The sequence below is a fragment of the Sparus aurata genome, chromosome 23 (genome assembly GCF_900880675.1).
Source record: "Sparus aurata chromosome 23, fSpaAur1.1, whole genome shotgun sequence".
Taxonomy (NCBI): Eukaryota; Metazoa; Chordata; class Actinopteri; order Spariformes; family Sparidae; genus Sparus; species Sparus aurata.
This window is the reverse complement of record NC_044209.1, coordinates 10276011-10301584: the sequence shown is the minus strand read 5'-3', so window position 1 is coordinate 10301584 and position 25574 is coordinate 10276011. Positions and strand designations below refer to the sequence as shown.

Below are 25574 nucleotides of genomic sequence, written 5' to 3'. Positions count from 1 at the left end.
GAGAGGAAATAAGTTGAATTTCCTTGAACGTTAAAAGAGAAAACTATAATTGCATCCTCTCTTTTTCAGCCTGTTAACTAGATTGAGAATTAACTTCAGTGTAATTACACTTAATTGACCTCTTTGCAACAGAAATAGACATCAGGAGTGAGAATAAAGGGTAGTCAGAGGTTGATTAGACCCTCATAATTGCAACATGTTAGATTTAACTGTGGAGGATTTAATATGATGGATCCTTTACTGATGTCGGCCTGAGCTCTCAGTCATTTCTGTCAGCTCCTCTTTCCCCCGCTCATCTCCTGTGGCTGCCACTTTTTTTTCCCTCCCATCACATCATTCTCCTCTTTGTCATTCACACTTTGAACTGCAGCTACACACACGCTCTCTCTCCACAAGAGGTCTGCCGGCCCGTCCAGCAGTAACAAAAGGCCAGCAGTGGCTCTGTACATGACAATGGCTCTCAGGTCAGCCTGCATGCCACACATTGCATCATGGCGCAGCAAAGAAACCAAACTGTGCTGTATGTAGAGAAGCTCTACAAAAGGAAATTGATATTTACAGGCTGGCACAGTGCCCACTCCTAACATTTGAAAGATCAAGCCTCGGTCTATCAAATTCTTTTTATCTCACTTTTTCTTTGCTTCTTCTGTGCAAACCAGATGACACTAGGGTTAGGAGTTAAAATTGCATTTGGATTTGGATTTACGACGTCTTCCTTTTGCTGAATGACAAACTGGAGATTGAACAGAACACCTACAGCTACTTAAACTCAAGTATAGCAACTCGACACTTCAATGCTCCAAAGTGCCACAAAGTTTGGAGCATACGAGCAGCCAGAAACGTCTTTTTTTGTCAGAGCGGCATGTATTATTAGCTAATGTGAATAGCAAAGTAAGTAGCAAAATACAAATGTCACCCCAGTAGCTGTTCTGCAGGCTCTGTGGATACAAAAACTTTATTACACATTTTAATTTTTCAAAGTTCTTTTCAATAAAGTTGAATCAAGACAAGTCAAGTCATGTTTCAAAATTAATACACCTATGGAGCTTGTGGGAAGGTGCCGAATAAAATGATCTCTTTTCCTTAAAAACATTATTATGATCGTAACAAGAAAACTCGTTGTCTGTCATTTGTGTAAGAATACAGTCGATTCCAGCTTCTAACAAGGTTTGTAATATAAGCCAGTAATATAATGCTGTTGGTATCATGAGCCAACAATATTATTATTTGAACTTAGCAATAGTACTGGTCTGTTTCTGGTGTCTACTTTTGCATTTTGAGCTTCATGTCTTTCGTGAAAGTAGAAGTTGTCACTCACCATGCACGCATTATGCTGCTTCACGTGACTTTCCAACCTGAATATATATCAGATGTTATGTCGGTAATGAACCTTCAATGATTCATGGCGTGACTTCAGATGACGCTTCACTCCATTTGAGATGAAGTCTGAACTTTTTTCTCTGTACTTGTGTTGATATTTACTTTGCAGGGCAGGAGTTTGGGCTCCGGGCTCCCTGGGTGATTTTTTCCACTCTGTGTTTAAAATACGTCTTCTATTCTGAGATAAACTTGGCAGGCTGGAGATGCGCTTTTTTGCTTTCCAAAGAAAAGATTGAATGTGAACTGCTGAGTCACATTTTACGGCCAGCTATGAAGAAAAAACAGCCAAATTATATCTGGAAACAAGACAGATTCTCAGTGACTTACAAACTATTCTTGCCCGCCACAGCATTTCTTTGCGATTGGGGCCCCAGGTGCCTTCTGTGGTTCGTGGTTTGCTCAGTCATTTATTGGTTCAGGTGATTCCACTGATGCAAGAAAAGCGAGGCACCTGTGCCACGTATGGAAGAATTAAGGATGGACAGACCAACCAGCCTGTCCTCACCAGACAGACGGCTGTTATGTGCAAGTAGCTTATCATGACCCATATTTACATTTACAGAACAGAAGCACCACAGGGGAGCACTTAAATCCTGTGGCTACCCAAACTGGGCCTTTGTCAAAACCTCTGAAAGTTCCGGCGCAGACAGAGAGGAGGAGACGGGAAAACTTAACGACATCGTCATTCGCTATGTCGCGGGAAAACAACCCCTTCATAAACGAATGGCACAACGCAGGAGGGCCAACTCCTCAGGTCAAGACTCTGCTGTCCACTTACATCTGAGGGAGAAAAATCATTCCTTAGAGGACAACAATGTAAACATCTCGGCCAGAGAAGACAGATGGTTTGAAAGAGGAGTAAAAGAATCCATCTTTGTAAAACTGGAACGACTGTCTCTGAACAGAGGATGTGGCCTAAGACATTACTTATCAATCACCTACAATGCAGTACTGAGTTCCCTCCCAAGACAGCTTAACAACCTTTCACACCTGGGCTCACCTAGTACTGTAAGGACACTCCCACACAGGGTTTAAAAGCCTGCAACTCCCCTCCAGGTAGTTAGATCTGGAGAAGCTTCTTGGATGAGAGGCAACACGTCTTCAAGAAACTGAAACGCGTCCAGTTGCCGACGACACAGCGCTTTAAACACGGATGATTAGGATGTTGATGTGAGACTCAAAGTTATGATCTTAAGGGAGGAAAACGTGTGTCCAAAGATTACACGAAAAAAAAAATGCCCGACATCAAATTCAGTAATTAATATGTTATATAGCCACGTTTGCTGTTACCTCTCATTTTTTAGTCTTCATGCGCTAAGCTAAGCCAACCGACAGTTTACCATACACCGATGTCAGTAGTATCAATCTTCTGATGTAACTCTCGCCCAACGTGTTAAACTCATCTTTTAATATGAAGTGTATGCCTTGATTGCAGAAAGCAGTCTTTTCCAACCACCTCTTTGGTACAGGTGGACCATCAGAGTGGAATTGGTAGTTTTTGTCGGTGTTGCCTTCCCCTAGAGCTACGCCCACACCCCCAGCAGACGCAACGACAGCAGAGTGCCAAGGCTGTCTTCGCCACTTTCATCGACTGCCGTTTACACGCTGTGGGCTGCAGAGTGTGAGCACGTGACTAATGTGTGCGACCGAATGTCTGTGTGATTAAATGTGGTACTGTGTGTTTGCTTCTCAATCACCTTTCGCTGCACAGTAAAATATGTCCGCCAAAGATGAATGACAAAAAGACCAGCCAATCACTGCACCTTGTGACCACCGATCTGCATGAGTTCCTGTGTTAATAGAGGAGCGAGGCCGGCATTGAGTCGGTGATATGAATATAAATGAGTGTGAATTTAAATAAAGAGGGTACATTTGAATATGTTATACCCTCACCCAGCACACTTATCAAGACTATCTGCATATTCAGAGCCTGGTGATGGATTATAGGGACAGAAATGGGAAGATGTCTTGTCTCTAATGCGAAGGAACCTGTATTGGTGTGCATGCATGTGTTGTGTGCATGCAAAATAAAATCTGCAAGGGTGAATGAAAGTCATATGTGTGTAAAAAACAAACAAACAAACAAACAAAACACAAGCAAAGCGGTTGATGGATTGCGTTGGTATTCGTCTTGAGAGGTGAAGGGGATGAATGTTCAGGTAATTGGTTGAAGACCAGGTGTAAGTTTAACCACAACAAAATCCATTTCAAAGCTGGTATCCTGTCGGAGATGGAGGTCGAGAGGTGGAGAGAGACAGGCAGGAGACAGAACATTTCCTTCTTACAAGTCTGTTGCAGTCAGCTGGAGCAACAAAATCAAGGACTTGGACTCGTACAGGAATGGAATACATTTGCATGACATGCAATAAAGTCCCCAAACTGGACTTGAAGGTGGTGCTGGCTATGTTCATTTTTTACTTTAAATTCTCAAAGGGGCACTATGTAACAACATGCAGCTAACAACTTGTATTAACGTGATGTGTCATTTAATTTATCAGTCAGTTTAAATACAGATTTTTGGTATTTATATTTTTGAAATATACCAAATATCCATAAAACTACAAACCTAGACTGTGAATTTACATCTCTAATGTAAAATAACATGAACAATCTGTAACTGAGTAACTGTGTGTGGCTATTGGCTATTGGCTATTCACATAAAAAAATACACTATATTGCCAAAAGTATTTGCTCACCTGCGTTGACTCGCATATGAATGTAGGTGACATCCCATTCTTAATCCATAGGGTTTAATATGTTGGTCCACCCTTTGCAGCTATAACAGATTCAACTCTCCTTGGAAAGCTTTCCACAAGGTTTAGGAGTGTGTTTATGGGAATTTTTGACCATTCTTCTAATCTGAAGGCCACATGAAGTTTGGAGGTCTGTAGCGATTGACTCTGCAGAAAGTTGGTGACCTCTGTGCATCATGCGCCTCAGCATCCACTGACCCCCATTTTACATGGCCTACCACTTCGTGGCTGAGTTGCTGTCGTTCCCAATCACTTCCACTTTGTTATAATACCACTGACAGTTGACTGTGGAATATTTAAATTTCACGACTGGACTTATCACAGTACCACGCTGGAATTTACTGAGCTCCTGAGAGCGACCCATTCTTTCACAAGTGTTTGTAGAAACAGTCTGCATGCCTAGGTGCTTGCTTTTATACACCTGTGGCCATGGAAGTGAACACCTGATTTCAATTATTAGGCTGGGTGAGTAAAAACTTGTGGCAATATAGTGTATGTATTAAAATCCAATAAAATACAGCAATGTCCTGCAAATATAAGCCTGGTGATGAATATAAATAAGATTTCAAGAAGAATTCAAGCTTAAAAACATATTTACAATTTAACTTATTTATGGAAAATAACTTTGTTTATATGGGTTACTAAATACTGTGTTATTTTACAGTATTTCTTGGTACCACTTGCTGCCAGAATATTACCATCTATTTCTACGATTCTTTGTTTGTTTTTTTACAGTGTCTACTGTGCTGTGGACGAGTTGCTTAAGATGTTTCATCCTGCGGGATCCTGCCCGATTTCTTTGTGAAGGACATTTTCGCACCTGTCTACAGGATGTGACCTTATGCACATTCTTGTGTACCTCGTCTCAGTGCCTCTCTCCACTCGGCTAACGGTGAGCAACACCAGCTAACAATAGTTTAGAAATGGAGTCCGGTAAAATAAGCAAAGGACCGGCTTCTAGCAAAACATACAAGTTCCACAGAGCCCCTTTAAAATGAATGAATTGAGTGAGCACTATCACAGCTTTGAAAAGTCAAGGTTGTCCACTGTCTCTGTTCAGCTTGTAGCTCATTTGAACTTGTGGTGTACTTGGAAGTGGAAATGTCATTGCCAATGGGTTTGTGAGTTTGGCAAGTTAAAAAGAGTATTGCAGGGTTTCCCTTTTGTAGGCTTTCAAATAATGAGATACTGTGTCGCTATCTGATGCAGAAGCAGGGAGGAAAAACTCGGCCCACTTTAAATGTTGACGGGTCAGTTGGTGTCGACAGGCAATCCCCAGCCCGTCCAAACTTTGATGGACCCACCTTTTGACACTGTAAGTTCCTTACTGGTGTTTTTTTTATTTTATTTAATTCACGAAGGCAGCAAATGCACGTTACATCACATGTGTTTTTTGCGCCATTTGATAGATTAGAAAATTAAACAATGGATTAATTTCACCCGACAAGCTCAAAGGAAACACATTAATGAGAAAGCGAGAAATAAATAGAGAAGAAGAATAAGAGAGAGACAGCTCATGACTCAGTGTGTGTATGTGTTTGTGTGTGTTCGTGTGTGTGTGAGCGCATGCTGGCTGCGATTGTGTATCTGAGTGTTTGTGCTGATAGAAAGTGAGGGAGGAGGGTGGAGGCAGGGAGAAGATAATGAGGTTGGAGGGGGCCAAACGTGAAAAATGAAGGGGTTGTGGTGATAAGTGAGGACTGCTGGATGGGGGAGGCAGATGGGACAAGTGATGAATGATTTTCAATCCGACTCGAAGAAACAGTGAGGAGGAAGAAGAAGAAGAAGAAGAAGAAGAAGAAGAAGAAGAAGAAGAAGAAGAAGAAGAAGAAGAAGAAGAAGAAGAAGAAGAAGAAGAAGAAGAAGCGGAATCACAGTCTAACAAGGACACAAACACAAAACATATATTTGTTTCTGTTATTTTGCATTAGATGCCAGTCGAAACCTAATTCTGATAAGTGCAGTGGCAGCTCGTTTTTGGCTGGCAGCCTGCAAGCATGCACACTCACTCACACACACACACACACACACACACACACACACACACACGCTGCAGCACTATGAACACTGCAGCTTACTAGTGTGCGTGTCTGTACTCAGGACAAGCCTATTACTACTTGACATGCAAATCTCTTTTCTGACCTTCTTCTGTCTGTCAGTCTGTCAGTCTGTCTCTCTCTCTCTCTCTCTCTCTCACACTCTTACCCCCTCCAAAAAATCTCTCTGTCTTTCTCTCGCGCTAACTTTCTGTTGCTCACTCTCCCTTTTCCTCCTCCAGCTTTCACACTTCAACCCAATGTTCCATGCCCCTTTCTCTCTTTCTCCGATACAATGGTCTTCCCATTTTTTACACTTCTGCAGCTGCAGCCGTGACCTGTGTGTTTGCGTGTGTGTGTGTGTGTGTGTGTGTGTGCGCGTGCATGCATCGAATACGGACTATAGTTGAGCCAAACCGAGTAACAATCAAGACGAGTAATGTATAAAGCATGACACACATAGTAAAGAAAACAACAATAAACCTGGATGTGTGTATACATGTAAGTAATTGCATAACTTGAACTGTCATTGCTGTGTCAGCAGACCTGGACACATGTGTATGTGTAGGCTACCTGTGTTTGCTCAAGTAACCAAGGTCTATTTCCTGCCTTTGACTCCTGAATGTGTGTGTGTGTGTGTGTGTGTGTGTGTGTGTGTGTGTGTGTGTGTGTGTGTGTGTGTGTGTGTGTGTGTGTGTAAATGATTAAACCTTGGCCTGTTCTGTATACACTCCTCTGCCTGTCAAGGTGACTACCTTGTCCCAGACTATCAGCAAACTCTTTAGCTGCCCTGCTCTCCTCCCAGTGGCACAAACTCAGCCGGATTTCGAAATTGTAGATTTATCATTAATTGTGACACATCAGCCAAAATGTAGTTTTCTGTCCTTTCAAAGACACATGTCCAGGTTACTATCGAGTGTTGGCCTTTGAGCCAGTTTAAAATATGAAGCAAAAGCTTCAACGTGAATAAGTTTTACTTGTGCTGGTGACCTGATTTTGTAGCGAACCTTTTTTTCCTGTTCTGCTCTATTCTTCTCTGTCTTTCTTTGTTCAGGTTTTTACACTGGCTGTCTCTGGACTTTTCTGTTTTGTTAAGGTCTACCAGCTTAATCTAATGCTAGTTTGCCTCAGTATATTGTAATGCATGAGTGGACACTCACCGGACGCGCCAGACAAGCTCCCAGGTCTTTATGTACTGAAGTTGACCTAACTTTTAACTTCATCAAACTTTCATATCTGGTATATCTTCCATCAGAACATGTTTATTCTCGCCACCAGACATGTGAGCTCTGGGGTTTGTGTCAAAGTGCCCTGAACTAATGGTGACAGTATGTACTGTAGCGTCCCCTGCTTTCCTCACAATCTACCTGAACAGTTGAATTGTGGGATTCGATAAAAGGCATATGATGAATTTCCAGACTTTTCTTGAGAAATTGGAATGCAACACACTATCAAGAAAGCAAATGGCAAAAGTTGCAAAGCAGGTAATAATAAATTACATACAACACGTGATTATTGTTAGTAAAAGAAAATCAAATACTCTAGAAGCCAGGATTTCAGATTAAAATTGGGCAGCAGCAAAAATCCAAAGTATCATTCCAGTACTATAGTTTATTGTTTTACTAGCCATGCTAGCTGGTGTGGTTTTTGAATACTAATATTGGTCTTTTGTTTTGTTCACGATTATGGTCCAGATTGACACCTGCTGAGCCTTCAAATCAGAGAATCTGGAGAGAGATAGTTAATTGCTGAGTTTCATACCCGGGTTGGTTTTGCTTTATGTTTACATTGCTCTCAATAGCCACCCAAACCAAAGCATCAGTGTTTCACAACCTGGAAACGAAACTTTGCAGTCAGCTGTTTTACACATCTGGCACCTTTAACTTTTTGGCAGTGACATCATCTGACGACATTCCCATGATGAGCCTCAGTCACACTTTGCGTTTAGTGCTCATTAGCAGATAGCATGCCATCATGCTAATTAATTATGCTGAACATGGTTAACTTTATACCAGCTTAACAACAGCGGTTTAGCTTTGTCATTGTGAGTGTGTTAGCATGCTGACATTAGCACATGGCTCAAAACACCACTGTGCTTTATCGCGTGAATGCCACTGACACAATTTACTGCACTTAGCTAACACTCTTAAGGCCTTCAATCATTTTAATATAAGACCAATGACCTAGGCTACATTTAAAACAGAATTTACAGGTAAGATCAGTACTATCTAGATGATTTACTCACCAGATATTTTTCTTGCTTGTTTGAGTTTGTTCCAAAGAATAACAATGCGTCCAAGGTTTCATTTCTCAAGCAATCGAACCAACAACTTCGCTGTCCTCTGATATCCTTCAGGTATCTGATCTTGTAGTATGACCTGACAGCTGGGAAAAAGGGAACTTTAAATAAGTGCATGAAGGCGGAATGAATTCCAAATACAAGACCTTCACTTTGGAGGGACAAGGAACAATCAATTCAGTATTTTCCCATTTGGAGGGCAATTATATCTAAATTCCCAATTGTCATGAGCACATCATCAGTATTAGAAATCTATTAGGAAACCCAGATTTGGATAGTAATTGGCACACCAGTGCTGAGAGGTCACCTCCTTGTTTACATGCTTAAACATCTAATCTCCCTGTCTTTGATATCTGGTCAAATAAAATAATCTCTTGGCAGTAGATGAACTCTACGCCTCTCTCCCTCCCTTATAGTCGCATACAAGCAGATAAGGGAGGCAATTTGTGCACAAGGATGGGGGTTGTTTTTGCCATTGGTGGGTCAATGGTCATTGCTCTGCACACACACAGTATTGCCGGTCTCTCCTGTAAGCAGCAGCAGCCTTTGTCTCGTCGGTGAAACGTTGCAGTTGGCAGATTCCATGCTGTATTTGTTTCTCCCTCTCCTCCCTGTCTCTTTTTAAAAACTTGTTTCAGGGTTTTTTTTTTTACTTACACAATAGTCGAAGAGATGGCTAAAAAATGACTTTGTTGCTTTCAGGTTTTTTGGGTTTGATCTTCTCAAAGGAAAGGTTCACTACAAAAATTTAAAAAAATCAGTCATTATTCAATCACTCCTATGTGGAAGGAAAGGTGGGTAAAGTTTTGGAGTCCACAAAACACTTCTGGAGCTTCACAGTCAAACAGCATCGCATCATCCTGCTTAACAACTGAAGTAAAAGGGGACTTTTTCTAAAATGTAAAAAAAACAAAAAAAACAAAACAACAACAACATAAAAGAAACATAAAATGGCATGTCGAGATTATACACATTACACATACAATTATTCTGGATGGAGCCATTTTATTCCCATCTACTTCAGCTATATAAGAGAATGCTGCATTAGTGTTTTGCTTAGTGTACACAATGACTGCATTTTCATTTTTAGGTGAACTTATCCTACGACAGCGTCTGTCCCAGTGCACATAAAAATGAGAATAATAGGAGATACTTTGTGGTTATTATGATTTTCATATTAGCACCCTGCTCACTTTTTACACAAATATAGTGCAAATTATGACAAATGTAAAAAAGGGAAATCACTACTGAATGCTTAAAACCAAATATTTAAAATAAATAAACACACGGATTGATTTTTTTTAAACGGTTCCAGGTCTGATGCATATGCTACCACAGTTTATTACGGGTTCACTAACATGAAGGGACCGAGGTACTTAGCGTGAACAGGTCTGACATGTCTGGCTTTGCTTAAACTCCTCTCTCAATACCATTTACCTTCGCCTTGGTGTTTGGTTTTCTCAGTCAGAGGAAGTGGTGAATGTGTTTCCTGCGCTGTCTCCCCCCTGCAGAAACACACACACACACACGCAGTCATAGCTGAAGTGAATGCAGAGAGAGAGGAGGGGAAAGCAGAGCTCAAGCGAAAGAAGGTTAGCCAGCAGCGAGTTAAGAAAATGGCGATCATGCAGGACGGATGCCTCCCCTCGTAGATGCTGCAAACGCGTTGAAATTCTTCTAGCCTTACAGCCGGCTTTCCTTTCCACTCTGTTGCACTTTATACTTCAATGAGGTAAGGTTTGTTTCACGGTGTTTTCTCACTGAATGGCCGCGTCTTTTTTTGTCGAGCGAGTGTACACAGAGAGCCCAGAAGCAGGGAGACCGGGGACTGGTGTCGATAAGTTGAGCAGCCGCTGTTGTTTAGTTAGCCGTGAGCTGAGCTAAGCTAGCATGCTAGCACTTGGCAAAGGCGGCTCAGTTGCATTGCACTTCGCAAACGTTGACGGGAAAAAAACATCGGTTGACCCACCAGTGGACTGTACTTGCCTGCAGATGGATGAACACTTCGAAACGTTTTTTGACAGGCAAACCTTTGTGTTTGTGCGCAGGATAACCTTGTGCTAACTGCTAACTAGTACGAGCACTGGTTAACCTTAGCTGGCCAGCTGTGCGTACATATCTGTCAAAAGAGCTTATTCTGTGTTTAGTCGGACATAAATGGTTCCAGGGGTGTGAATATCAGTAAAATATCGTTGTTGGTGGATTCAACGCGCCACTATGTTCATTAAATTACATTAACCGCTGGATTTTAAATAAGACCGGGTAAGTTAAATAGCCGCTTCGTAACGTTAGCCGCGAGCTTGCATTAGCAGCAATGCTAATCTGACGACGTAGGTTGCTCGGCGGTGACTCCGACTGATCGCCGGGCTTTTTTGCGACGTGCACACAGGACACCGTTGGGGGAATGACATCAAATAACCAAAATGTGTTGGTGAAACGTACTATAATGTGATATTTGGTGGTAAATGTGTGAGTCCGCAGAGTTGTAATTCGTTTGAGAGCGTTTAACACCCTCTGTCGGCAGAGAGACAGAGCGGCTGGTTAGCTTAACACTAGACCTCCGCTATGCTGGTTTTGCAGTCGTACTATCTACCTAACTTTTCGCACTGGCCCGACGACGCTGCAAACACAGCTAAGCCACATAATGATTTAATTGCATCGATTGTAATTAGATGCCCTGTTACGGCTTTTCGTTGGTCTTGGCTCGCGCTGGAAAAATACCAGGCTTGAGAGAAGCCATGTTGGTTAAGCTGTAAGTCAGGCAACAGCTGAGATAATGGCCGATCAGGACCCGAGCTGTAACTCTGACCCACACACACACTCTCTCTCTCTTTATCTGTCATTCTCAGACACACACATTCACTGTTCACCTTGTAGGGCCTCAGCTGTACGAGGCCCTCGTCGTGCATTGCCCAGTTATGCAGTTCAACTTGCGTTTCCACATTGACCAATTAACATACTTTTAATGCATCTTTACTGACGAGTCTCACTCTTTGTTTGTGCGTGCTTGACCTTGCATAGATTTCGTAGGTGAGGTGCGCCTCTTTTAACCACCAGTAATGTATTCGAGACATTAAGCTTGAGTTATGTGAAGCATTTCAGGAGTAGCAATAATCTGCAGCCTTGCATGTAGTTTCACAGGGTGTTGTTAAATCACAGCAAACTGATAACACTGTATACCACCCACAGGCAGGGTATCTTTTTATTCATAATCGGGGGTTGTTTAGGTAAATTAATTCGGGGAGATTAACCTTCTTATCTCGCCTTTGTCTTTCAGAGATTTGGAATTGGAAGCTGTTGCCACCAAAGAAGCTGAAGCATCTTAACAGGTGAGTGTGCCATAATAAATGCACACAAGCATGTGCATTTTAAGACTAAATTTACCAGTTTACGCCTAATCTTGTATCTTTAGATGGTAGGATGACCTGTGTGTGTGTGGGTGTGGGTTACTGAAGGGGTGTGTGGGTCAGGGGGACAGAGGCTGGGCAGCTGCTGCTTATGCAAGCACATGCAGTTCCGTTTGAATTGAATTGGAGGGTCTGGGTTGGTCTAGGCCGCATTGTGCTGAGTAAGCTTTGCTGTTTTAAAATCGCTAAATGAGAAGCCAGAGTCCTGATGTTTTGTGTGTGGAGAGGTGTTTGTGCAGCTCATTGTGTCCATACAGTTGGTCTACATGCAGGCACACAATAGAGCCGTGGTCCACAACTAGTCCATCAACCCACTCCTCAGGCTGTGTTTAATGTGTTTTCTGTTTTTAGGTCCTAATTCTGTTTATGAATCTTGTTATCTTGACCAATTTCCTGAATTAGGATCTTTTTGTTTTGGTTGCATGTAATTGGAGTCAGTCCATCAACTCACCTCCTTCTCATTGCCAAAAGTGTGGGTTTATGTCCAGGGATGTTTTTCATACAAGAGATAAAAAAATATCTGAACTACATAGTTTTTACAGCTGTTTTAGTCCCATTTCTGTTATATCTTCTGTAATGTATTTGGTGTGTTTTATGGTTTAAGAATATAACGTCTGCCAAGGAGGTTATGTTTTTACACATGTTGATTGGTTTGTCTGAGAGATTGCACAGAAACTGCGATACAGAGTTCCATGAAAATATGATGCAGGATGGGTCTCGGCTTAGAATAGGAATCGTTACCCTTTGTGGATCCTGATACAGGGGTGCATCCGATAATTTTTTCTTGCTTTTTAAAATTATTACAAGACACACTTTTGTTTATTTCTCAGGGCATAATGTATAGATGTGGATGAAAAACATCATATGTTTAGGTGGCTGGTATCTGTGAATGAGTACAACTTCATGCAGATCCCAGATCTTGTGATCTTACTAATATAGTTATAGTTAAGCAGTTATGGGTGGTTTAAAAATTAGTGATACAGGGCTAACAAGCTTGATATTGGATTAGGCTTGATTCAATTAATTGGTGGTGGTATGCACACTACTGAGTGCCATTCTATTTTATTAAGATAATGGCTTTATAAAATATTGTTTTATGCTTTATATTGTTTTAGGGTTGCTTAAGCCAGCTGATGATGATTCACATTTTCTTAGTATTAGGTCATATTTTTCCAGCTGTGTTTATGTTGGAGTGACTGATACTGAAGTCACGTAAGGGAAATGTTTGGAAGTCGACAGATTGACTAGTTTCTCCGTTTGATTCTATCTCGGTATCGGCCACCAGTCAACCAGCGACACATTTAACCCATTTTTGTGTGTGTGTATATGTATATGTATATATATATATATATATATATATATATATATATATATATATATATATATATATATATATATATATATATATATATATTTATATTTATATTTATATATATATATATATATATATATTTTTTTTTTTATATATATATATATTTTTATATATATATATATATATATATATATATATATCTATATATCAGGGTTCTCCCCAGACGGTGGAACAGCGGCGCTGCGCCGCTCTACCGCTCGGTCAGCGCCGCTATAATCCGCGCGTGACAGTGTCGAGCGTCCGTCCGTCCGTCCGTCCGTCCGCCGTCTCCCGGCTGACGGCGATGAGCGTCCGTCCGTCCCCTGGCTGTCCGTACGTCCGTGTCTCCACCCCCCCGGACTGACGTTGACGAGCGGTCCCCCCCCGGACTGGCCCCCCCCCCCCCCGGAGAGACGGTGCGCCGCTATACTAAGAATTTCTGGGGAGAACCCTGTATATATTATATATATATATATATATATATATATATAATATATATATATATGGCGCCCCCACACACATTCCCCCACACACATTCTGTCACATATGCAGTTTATTGCTTTTCACATACTAACATTCAAATAGCATTTGGTGGATGGTTCTATAAAAGGCTCACCACTATTTTTTCACCACAGTATCATAAATTCAATACATTTATAGTTATAGAGTTTGTGGCACCAGCGAGGATTACATCCTTAAGGGTAAAAACTGAATAAGCATTCAGAACTCCTATTCCGAAGCCCTTCGTTATGCATAAGCAAAACTCGACTGAGTCATTTCTAGACACAGACTTGCCATCAAGCTTGCTCACGGGTACTCACAGATCCTGTCTATTGCTTGTAGGCCTGTTGCATTCTTTATCATAACACAATTAAAAATTATGTGTAATTAGTTGTGACTTATGTGTTATTTCCTTTGCCTTTGTACAGCAATGTGCTGTCTGGCTTCACTTTCACTTTTGGTTGTCTGGCTTCATTCGTCAAATTACTGTTCTCTCTAAACATGTTCTTATTCTTGTCTAAAAATATTAGGAGTTTTCACCAAGGCTTTAGGACCTTTGAAGCTGTAGCGTTGACTCCAGGCTGAAATGGCCTTCTTGAGATTGTCGTATTTGGAATTTAATACAGCAGTGCTATAAATTCCTACCGCGTTGCAACATTGCTATATTGGTTGGGGATCAGGTAGTCGAACATTGCCCCTCTGAGCAGTAAAGCCACACCTGCAGATGGTCATGAGACTGGAGCAGGAATGGAGTATTATGTGCTGTTGCTCTGTGCAGGCTCACGCACAAAGCTGATCGTAGGTGAAAATGTTGTTTAGCTATGTGGATATGTGATGGTGTCTTTTGGCATAGCTGAAATTGTGACTGGTGATTTACAAAACATTGACCTCAAGCCTGTTTTTATCCTTTGTGTAACGGGTTTAATTCAAACAAAATGTCTTAATTTTAAGCTATAAAGTATCAACAAATTTAAGTCTAGTAGTATTTTAAAAGTATGCTCATCTAAACATAGTTTGGCACAACTTCTTATAATAATGTTCTAATTTCATCCACTATAAACTGCCCAATAGTACAATTTACATCCAACTAAACATTTACTGTTATTTATTTTTTTCTAAAAAGTAAACATGAATCTGTATTTCAGAAACCTGCCGAGCCCTGCTGGAGAAAATACTTTCCCAACTTGCCCCACCCTCCTCTGCCTGCGGCACAATTTGAATAGCTTTTTTTCATCCAGAAATATCTTATTGCCTTAAGTCACTGTGACCTGAGATGAACCAACCCAATTGTGACGCTGCTGTTGAAATGGCAGGTATAATGCAGCTAGGCAGTAAATGTGACATCTTGCAATCACAAAGCGTACGCAGTTGGGCTGTTTGTGCAGAGGAGATACTCGTTGTCATTCACTAATTGAGTGATGGCTTTCTTGAATGGAGCCTCCAGTGTTTACCTTCTATGAGGACATGCTAATGCAAATTGATGCAAATGATGCTGATTTGTCTATGCAAATTAGCCATGCGACAACCCTTTTGGCTTTTGTTCTTCAGGGACAGACAGACTCTTGTGAGTCTATGTTTGTGGATGCTCATGTCTACTGGTTTATGTTTGGGTCGGTGTCTGGGGTGTATGAAAAAAGTGCCATCCACGAGGCTATGAATGCAATCAATACTTCGTCTCCTATAAATTCAAGAGATCTTGCTGGCTTTTCTGCATGACTCACTTCTTCAGGGAGAGAGAAACACTCCTACGGGGTCTTCACATGCAGCAGTCTAAAGCCTCAGATTTCTGATCTCTACCTCCTCAGAAACCCAAATATAGTTTGATTATTTTTAAGTCTTTCAGCTCTATTTGACAGCTGGCAGAAACGGGTTCACAGAAAAGGCAAGTGGATGGCAGAGAAATCTGTCCTACACTGTGAATTTCAGAATGGTAAAGAAGAAGTAGTTTAAAACTGAACTGATTGTAGTGGGTAACACTGAAGTTAATAGAGGATGAGAGGTGAGTTCAGAGAAACTTGCTTTGTTTACCAGGACATACAGACCACCTTCTAAAAACTACAATGTAGCAAAATGAAATGTATATCTGCTATACTAATTGGACTGTGACGTATTGTGTTGCACCTAGCATCACTAGTGACCTTATACAGCTATTTCCTCATCTTTCGTGTCTGTCTGCCACTTTTTCATCCTCCTCAGTTCTCCCTCTGTCTTAACATGGAAAAACCAAAAAGTATGTGCTTAATAATGGATTCAGCTGCCCAGATTGTTATTTTATCCACTTTAACACAACACAGACCATATTTAGAGATGAGATATTTTTGGGCAGCGATTCCTTTTCATCAGTGTGGTGATTTGTATGTTAGAGTAAAAAAAAACAGTAGCACTTTTCTATGTGGAAGGTGTTGTAAAACAAGGCAACACAATAAGAGTATTTTGTTATGATATGTAAGTGCCAACAGTAGACTGCTGTCTAGATTGGCAACCGTTTGTTTAAGCAATTTAAATGCTACCTTTTTCTAGTAGTGAAGCTTATTGTTTATAAACGTTGAGGAATTGTAAAGAATTACCATCGCATTTCCCAGAGCTGGATGGACTGATGTTTAGAGTGGGCAACTCTGACAAAAATCCATTCTCTGAATATCAGTTCACAACTTACATTTCTTTTACAATAAGAAAATATAACAGTGAATGTGAATAAAATTGCGGTTTTATACATGCTACATGTCCGCACAACTGTGTAGGATTTTTTAGAATGTATAAAAAATAAATAAATGACATGCTTGAATAAAAGATTTATGAGGTTGGAGGCTTATTGATGCCAAGACTCTTCACAGCACTTCATAGTAATGTGTGGCAGGAGTTACAAATCTTAAAAATCTGCAGGAATTTTCTCAAAATTTGAAACGGTATCATACTACACTCCATAAGGTAGTCTAGTGAATGTATATGAACTTGTAGTGTTGTTTGGAAAATGAATTGCCATCTGTCACATTCAGTAATTGCTGAAGATATTAATGAAACCAAGCAATCATCAAAAATAAAAAAATACAAGTGATTTGATACTCACATTCAATGATTATTAAATATCTTAGTATTTTGGCCACACTGGTTTCTGGGAAACTTTCTCTATTTAGTCTTGGTCATTTGCAAACCATAGCACATCTTTTATTTTTGTTGTAGGTTGTTAAGGAAAGTGCTTACAGGAAGTAAAGTCTAGCACTTGAACTCATATGTTCTGCTTTTATAGCTGAATTAATAGTGTATTAATTGTTGGCTGTTTAAAATGCAGGACATGGTCTTGGATTGATTTGTTTCCTATTTTTTGTTAAGATGTGGTGCTGAAAAAGGAAAAAACAAACTATAAAACATGTTTGCAAATGCAACTTTGTTGTCCTCTTCCTTCCCTCCCCCTGTGGTGACTGCCTTGTTCTTCTTTATCCCTCCTTTTGCTTTTGATGACTCGCGAAGCCCCCCCCCCCCCCGTCAGCTGTAGTTGTCGGGGGATGGGGAATTGTCGGCCCATTGATAAACAGATGCTGTCCGTGGTGTGTATGTGTGCACTCCAGGAGGGCCCCCACCATGTTCTGCTGTTGTTGTTGAACCCAGAACCATCTGCTGAAGCACTGATGGCTGGAGAGGAGTCGAAGAGAGGGGGGAGTGTGGGAACAGAGGAAGGAGGGTGGTGACTGAAGGTGGAAGCAAAAGGATGAAACCATGTGTTCAGACAAACGGCTGATTTAATCTTTCATTGAAAAACATTGTGCAGAATAATTTAGGTAGGTAACTAAACATTTCTGACTTTGGTGACTTTTGAAGATGGTGTCAAACGGCGATGCATGTCGCTGCAGTCTGTTAATCAGAAAGCTGTCACCGGCTGCTCTCTGGTCATCTCTAGGCTTCAGCTTAGCAGACTGCGCATACAGTCAAAGGCAAGGACTTTCTGTCACGTAAAGAAGACCTGTGAACATTCAGCAGAGTTTAGCACCAGCTCTGGTCACTGGTGCCTGCAGAAACTCAGCACTGTTTGTAAGATCTGTATGTTTTTCACTGGGGACAGTGCATATTGTAATTGTTGTCCCTTGGCTTGATGATACATTATCCAGTAGAATTGACGTTAATGAGTTGATGTATGCTAAAGACGGATACCTCTGTCTGTTTAACAATAATTAAGCACTATTTTTTTCTTTTTGTTACATCAAACGATTCTGTGAAAATATGTCTTATTTTCTGAAAGTTTAGTTGTTTAATGCAGTAAATGTCTCCAACATACTAAACATTTAATTGCATTTAAAACAGATTCAGTGCAATTCTCAAAATAAATGCCACGTGGACAAATAATGCACTTTAAATGTTGTAGCCATGGTGTCTGAGTTGTCTCAGCATCTCTGGTCGTCTGTCTGTTTATAGCTAAGGTAAGTGCTGCGCTGTAATCCCATTATTGGATTAGACTGCAGCCTGCAGCTTTCTCCTGCAGGCTAAATGGCACACCCACTGAGCCAAGTACTGCTGAACTTAACACTCACTGAGGGAGAAGCCACCGTCTGATTACAAACCAATAGGACACTAATAGGAAGAGCTTATTTCTTTCTGGGAGCCAAAAAAGTAATATGGTAGTGACAGTGTTTCCCCTCGGATTTGCATGAGTTTTATTTCGCACCAATGGAAGATATTTGGTGCTACTACCAATATAAGGACCAAATACACATTTGTACACAGTTGGAGATACTGAATTTATGTTTGATAAAATGCCTTCAAACACATGCAGACAATGTATGTTCTGCTGTTGGTCTTGCCTCTCTTACTCCTCCACAGTCACAATTATCATATTTTGGAAAAATGTGTGCCATGTAGGTGTCGATTAGGTTGTTAGATATTTTGGGATTTATTGAAAATAGATTTATTTTATTTAAATTTATTTAAAATACAAGTTTTTGTCAATATGAAATGAAAAAAGGTAGTGGAAAAAGTTTTTATATTATTAATTATTTAAGTGATTAATAAGTGGAGTTGCTGTCTAAAATAAATTCCACACAAATTTGTGATTGTCATGAAAATGACCGCTACATGTGCTGACATTAACTTTTGCATTGGCTGTCAGTGGCCTTTTTAAAACCTTTCATGAACCCCCATGAGGTAATATGGCTGCCATCTCAAATGTTCATTCGTATGGTTTAGGTTTATGAGACTGTCTATTAAGTGTTTATGTGCTTTGATTAAACTTGTTTATCTCATACAAATACGAAAAGCAATTCAATTCTTTTTATTGACTTTTTAAGTAAATTATGGTGGTAAAAGAAGGATTTTTCCCCTTCTCTTGCCCCTTTTGCTAATTACATATTTCCTTTAATTTCACCCATTATTTAGGTTATTGGGCCACATAAAACACAAAATACATAACCAATTGCAATCAAAATAATTGTATTTCCTTCTGCTTTCCACAGGGAACATACCCATAGAGGGAAGAACAGTGGATGGAAGAGAGAGAGAGACGGAGAGTGTGACGAGGCAGGAGGATAAGAAGATACAGGTCTGGTGAAAAGGTGAGACAAGATGTCATTGTCTTGTTGGGAGCTGTGGGAAGGTTGGATTTGTGTTCTGGGCATGAAAGAAGTACTTATACTCATACTGATACTCATTTTAGTAATTTTATTTAACCTATAGCAATCAGTATAGCAATGTATTGATTTGCCATTGCAAATGTAGTTGTACCAATCGAGGACTTGTTGATTTATCGGCATCCGCTGTTTCAACTTGCACACAGCTATTAATCTATAATGAGCGGTGAGCCGCTAAAACGGAGGTTTCAGTTCTTGGTGTTAAAATTGTCACCCTTTCCATTTTCACTACTAAATGCATTGCAAATCAGTACTGTAGGTAGTAAAAGAAGGATCAGTTCAAAAAAGTTGAAATATTTGACAACCATCAGTGCTGCAGTTTTGTGTTGAGACATGATTCTGGCAGTACATGATAGGCATTGGCAAAGTATAAAACAGCAAAGCATGCTCAAGTCCCAGAAGACTTGAGAGATCCACAAACTGCTTGGCTCACATCAACTCCTATTGTCTAATTTTAAACTATTTGTCCATCTCAGCTCTGAAGGCTTCAAGAGTTTCAAAATATTAAGATGTTTACTTTTCCAACATTTTTTCTTCCTTGCATGGTCTGTGCTTTGTCTCTGTTTGTCTGCCCAAATAGTTCAGTGTGCTTTCTGTTTGCGTTCAGCACTGGTGTACTTTGCAGTGTGACGTAGTAGCGTTTTTCCATTTGAATTGCCTTTACAGTTTCCACTGAGTCCTGTTTGTACGAGCCTACTACTGTTACAGCTGAAGCTACTGTCACGGCTCGTGTAGGCAGGAAGTCTGATAGCGTCTATCTCTGACCTTGAGTGTCTTTATGTTTCAATTGCTCTCTTTGTCTCTCACTTTTCACTCCACTCCACCTCCGTCCTGCTGTGTCTCTAGTCTCAGCCTCTGACTATACTGTTAGATTTGGTGATGTGTTTCAGTATAAACAGCTCAGTAGTCTCTGTAGTACCAAACTGTGAACTGGCACAGCCATTTATCGTCCCCCTAGATAATGGTTATACAATAACATGAGTGAAGTCATTGTTCCTCTGAAAGACTCAGTGTCTATACTTGACAGTGTCTTACTATAGCTCGAGTCCATAGGCTGCTTTGCCTTCAGTAGTCAGAGGCTCTTGAGCATGCACCAGTTTGATTATTTTTGATTTTGAACCGAGTGGGAATATGACTCAAATCTCCTCTCTCTCACACACCCAAGCTGCATTAATAAAAATATGTGCATCAGTTGTAATACAAAAAAAGTTTGTTTTAGGTATTTTTTTTTTTTATAAGCAAAAATGCCCAAATTCTCTTTATTTGCTTTTCTGAAATATTTGTTCTTCCAGCTTGTCTTTATCGCATATGATAGTACACTGGATATCTTGAGTTTCGGGCGTTTTTCTGGCATAACAAGCATCTTTCTTCACATTGGGTTCTGAGACCCTGTGATGACATTTTTTTCCATTTTCTGACACAGTACAAGCCAAAGAATTTATTGATTAATCAAGAAAATAAGTGGCAGATGAAAATAATAATTACTAGCTGCCTTTCACGCTAAGGACTATATTTAAAACACCAAACAAAGAAATGGAACATCCAAGAGAACAAATGTGCAAAATGCATAACCAAGGGTTTGAGTGCTTATCATTATTTACACTCTTAAGCAACACTTTCATTCTTAATTATGTATCAATGATTTAGAAAAAAATGTCAACAGATGCAGATAATGAAGTCATCAGCAGGATTGAAACTGGCTGATGAAATCTCCAGTCATGAAAAGAAACCCAGAAAATAATGAATTAACACGGGCTTGTTTCTGCCAAAGTTGCCGTCTTGAGTAGAGTGTGTAGTGTCGTTGTGTAGAGACATAAACCTGGCCATGCACAATAGTAATTGGTGCAAAGCATGCTCAACTCCCAGAAAAATCCTTACTCAAACCAGCGACTAGAAGCCAACACTCATCATGACCGTTTTAAACTATTTGTAGTGTTAAAAAAAATTCCTAAGCACACCTGGTGGCAGCCACTACCAGCCTGGGTGTGGGTGGACAGGTGACTGTAAAGTTAATAAATGGCTGAATAATGGACAACCCAGTAATGAGTCATAGTAAAAAATGGAGCTTGTGTTTTTGTGTACGTTGCCCTTAGTTAGGGTTTGGTGTGCATGTGTGGACACCCCTTGTAACCCCTTCCAAAGTTTGACGTGACACTGATGGACCATGTGACTAGTGTCCTTATCTACTCCTGCACACATTAACGCTGAGCATGCAATCTCATGTAGTGAACACTGTTTTGAAAAGGATGTTCAACACTCCAGTAAATGTCTTCACACTTCCTCATGCTCTTGAAACAGGAAAGATTTCCCCTCAGCTTTTCTGTTTGTTCACAAGGGTTTTTTGAATACTTGAGAGAGAGAGAGAGAGAGAGAGAGAGAGACTGAGAGAGAGGGACGCTGGCATGTGCGTCTTGCACTGATGTCATCGTGCTCGGACAAGCCCAGAGGAATTGGGAGTGTTTAGGAATGTTGCCATGACAACATGGTCTTCCCTTACAGGAGCTCCTTTACTGATTAGTCAGTTTCAGAAAATAGATTTCGATGGGTTTCACCCAACAAGGACTATAAAGATAATCAATTGAACTATCCTTAACATATAATAATACAGTGTATGTACACCATTTGCTGTATACAGAATAAATAGGCAGCAACGCTGGCCCTCATAATCAAACATGTCTGAGTATGAGGAGTGTTTGCCAATGTGTTGTGTGGGAGCTGGAGCTGATTTTCTAGCAGTGCTAGAGGGGATGAGGAAACATGTCCATGTATGTGGAAAGTTCAGATCTGCTGTAAGTTCTGGTCCCTTTCTCACAATTCAGGTGTACATTTATTTAACATGAAAATAGAAGTGCAGGGAGTTCACTAATGCTTGTGCTGCACTTGAAGTGATGTGACAGGTGAAATCCATTTAGTACGAGGACTAACTGTGTAGCCAAATCCGTGTCAAGTTGCATATCTGTGTTTTATACCTGTTATTCCGCCCACTCTTAGAGCAGCCCTTTTTCTTTTTTTTAAAAAAATTCAGTGTTGAAATTTGTTGCTGAGGGCCTGGTGTGTTTTACTGACATGCAAATGATTCTAAAGAATATGTCAGCTTTTGGCAACAAAGCACCATGTTTCAAATAGACTTTGCAGTTGCATAGCAACAGGACACATGAAAAGTGCCTTTAGCGAAAAGAAATGTTCAGTTGACAATCGGTGCATGTAGTGATTTCGACAGCCCAGTCAAACAGTGCAAAGCTTGTAAATTGCATTGTTTTACCATTTGTGGGTTGTCTCCAGTGATTGGCATCACTGTCACTTTTTTTTTTTACTGATCAAATTATCTATAATAATATCTGGTAAATCGAGTGACCTCCTGATAAATACAGTGACTTATTTGATCTAACTTCCTCAAGTCAGGACTCTCAAATAGCTTTAGAACCCGTGTTGATTACAGGGTCTGTCTTTTATGACCCAATGTGCAAAAAACAGCCTTTCATCTGTATTCACATGTACCTTGGTTTAGAACCACCTCTGTTCTACTCCTACTCTCCAGGTTAGTTTATGTAACAGGTAAGGTAGAAAAACACTTTCTTGGTTAATTCTATTGATCCTATTTCACTGTTCTAGGATTCAGCATTTTGGAGACTTTCACACACTTTAGTTTCTGTGTTTCTTGCAAAGAGTACACATTGTACTGGGTTGATGTGCGGCTGACTTCAGGAAATTGACCTTTCTGCCTTTTATACATGTTAGAAGCTGCAGCTGCATTCCTCTCACATCAACTTCAGTGACAGCCTCTTTTTGCCTTTTGCTCTTTGTCCCTCCTTATCCACATTCCACCTCTCTTCCCTCCTCCTTAACCTTGGTATCATCTGGGTTTTCTTATTCTTTTTGTCACATTTCTCTTCTCTCGTCACCTCAGCCACAGACTCTGTGTTTGTGTCTTGTCCCTATATTCCCTCTCTCTCTCTCCCCTCTCCTCTCAACGGGCTCTGTCTGTAAGATGATAGCAGCGTTCGAGCTGCTGCCAACTCCAGGGGCCCTCATGAAAGCAGCTCTCAGATGGAAGCAAAGGGGAAGAGGAACAAACTGTACTCTATGTACAAAGCAGCAGCAAAGAACATGCTTGTCCACACCAGGACTGAGCAATGTTGAAGTTTATATTTTGCGATTAATTTGCAATGTGTGTTGCAGTCCACACTCGTTTAACAATCATATACACACTAGCGCTGCAGCAAACAATGATTTTAGTTATTGATTACCTCAGGATGGTTGTTTTGAACACAATATCATGTAGACAACCACTATACAATGAGAGTTAAATAATGGTTAGAAAATAAAAATCTTTATTTCCCCCCGAAAAAACAATGTCTGTGTGTCTCAAGTGTTGAGCATCTTTCTACATGACTTTGACTCACACTGCCTTATAAGGATACGTGTTTTTCCCTGTGTAGCCTCTTTGAATCAAACGCTTTCGGGTTGACAGAGGACTTTCCATGTAAGAAGGTTGAGTCAAGATCCATGTAAGTAAACAACTGCGTTTGCTGGAAGGGGCTTGTCCTGTTAAGTGTCAGGGCTGCCTGAAGGAGCAGGTCAACCCTGCAGTCAACGCTACACCTTTCTGCTATGTTTCTTAGTCAGTGGGTTATTTGTATTGTAATGCTTCTTCTTTAAAGTACTTTAAGATCAGTTTCTTGAGTTCATAATAATGATATGATGTGTTTTTGATCGGTTCCAGAGAGAGGCCGTACAGCCTCTGGCAGACTTTGTTGAGATGCTGGCTGTGTGCCCAGGTTAAGCGAGTGAGCTGTGAATTAACAAAGGTGGAGTTTGGCCTCAGTTAAGTGCGTCTGGTCCGTATGTAGGGTTTTATAGCATTGGCTGCTGGTTTGTGTGCCTGAAAGAAACTTTATTGCTTGTGACTTTGAGTGGTTGGATTATTTTGTCTCTATTTGATAAGGTTGTCTTACTATAGTAAACATGCCCCTCCGTACTGCATTTTGATAACAATTGGGAGCACACTTTCAAACTTGCAACACATTCATGCTTCATAGCACATGCAAACTTGCTCATTGTCCACACATGGGTTTGTTTGCTCTCTTATCATTATGGCTAGTGAACAGAGTGGTTGCTATTTGAACTCAAGGTTTATAAATAGACCTGGGTACTGCTGCAGCAGGCAGAGAGAGCTAACGCACTTGGTAACCTGCTTGAAGAAAAGGTCAGAAGAGACACACACACACACACACACACACACTCCTTACTGTCAAACACACCAGTCCACTTTTTACTGAAGGAGTCTGCCTCTTATTGTTTTTACCTCGCCCTCTCACTGGCTGTCTTTGTTTCTACTCCTCTCTCTTTCTGCTCAAGGATCAGAGGTTTTGCTTGCAATGGCATCCTAGGGTAGTGCTGCTAGCTTTAAGCCTGTTGTATAACTCTAATCTAGTCTTACCCATACACAATCATCCCCCTTTAAGAGAAGGTGTGCTGGTGGTCACTCTTTCTTCATGTTACTTTTCTGACTTACATATTCGTCTCACATTCTAGTGGTACCATAAGCAGGAGAGAGGAGAGATGGGAATGATAAGTCTCCTTTAACCATAGAGAGAGAACAGGGTGAACGGATAAGGTTGTGTTCACTGGGTCAAAAAGGCTTGTAATTAATTTCCAAAATATCATTGAATTGGCTTCCATAGCTACTGTATACCTTTGCCTCCATTAGAGCTGGCCTGCACCTTCTTTAATTGTGTTTTAATGTGTGTTCATGAGTCGCTGTGCATTGATTGAACAGTATGTCCAATGAGTCATATGAGCAGCAAATGTAACAAATTCTGAAAGAGACTTTAGTCATCGCTGTTGGTGTGATTTGGTGATGGATATTGATGTGACTGAGTGGTTTCCAAACGGATGATTGTCTTTGAAGTTATTGATAATGGTCATGCAATCCGCTGACCTAACCATATTTCTCTCCTTTTTTGTCTCGTTCTTTCTTTCCCAGCAGTGCCAGAGCATACCAAGTCAAGGCAGAGTCCTTAATCTGAACCACATCCCCCCCCTTCCCCTTCCCCACACATACACCTACACACACACACATCCCCCCCCACACACACACAAACGAATACACACACACATACAGTCCTCAGCAATGCCAAGGGGGCCCGATCAGCTTGCTGCCCGCTCTGACAAGCCCTGCCTCTTCATCTCAGGCCCTTGAGGCTGTGCCCTCTGAGCTTTGACCTTTTGA

At 40.7% G+C, this 25574-nt stretch overlaps 2 long non-coding RNA genes across 3 annotated transcripts in view; one reads left to right on the top strand and one right to left on the bottom strand.

The window, feature by feature from the left end:
* The window catches only part of LOC115576201 (uncharacterized), a 24727-nt gene extending 14423 nt beyond the window's left edge, over positions 1-10304 (bottom strand). Inside the window, exons 1-2 of the long non-coding RNA XR_003982792.1 lie at positions 9906-10304; positions 8415-8554 (exon numbers count right to left, since the gene is read on the bottom strand). This is a non-coding gene — a long non-coding RNA (uncharacterized LOC115576201). The remainder of the gene's footprint in view (positions 1-8414; positions 8555-9905) is intronic.
* Positions 9882-25445, top strand: LOC115576200 (uncharacterized). Of its 2 annotated transcripts, none has more exons than XR_003982791.1 (4): positions 9882-10200; positions 11746-11797; positions 19169-19267; positions 25332-25445. It is a non-coding gene; the product is annotated as an uncharacterized LOC115576200 (long non-coding RNA). The 2 variants fall into 2 exon arrangements; XR_003982790.1 differs by having other exon boundaries at positions 25329-25445.
* Positions 25446-25574: the final 129 nt, after the last annotated feature.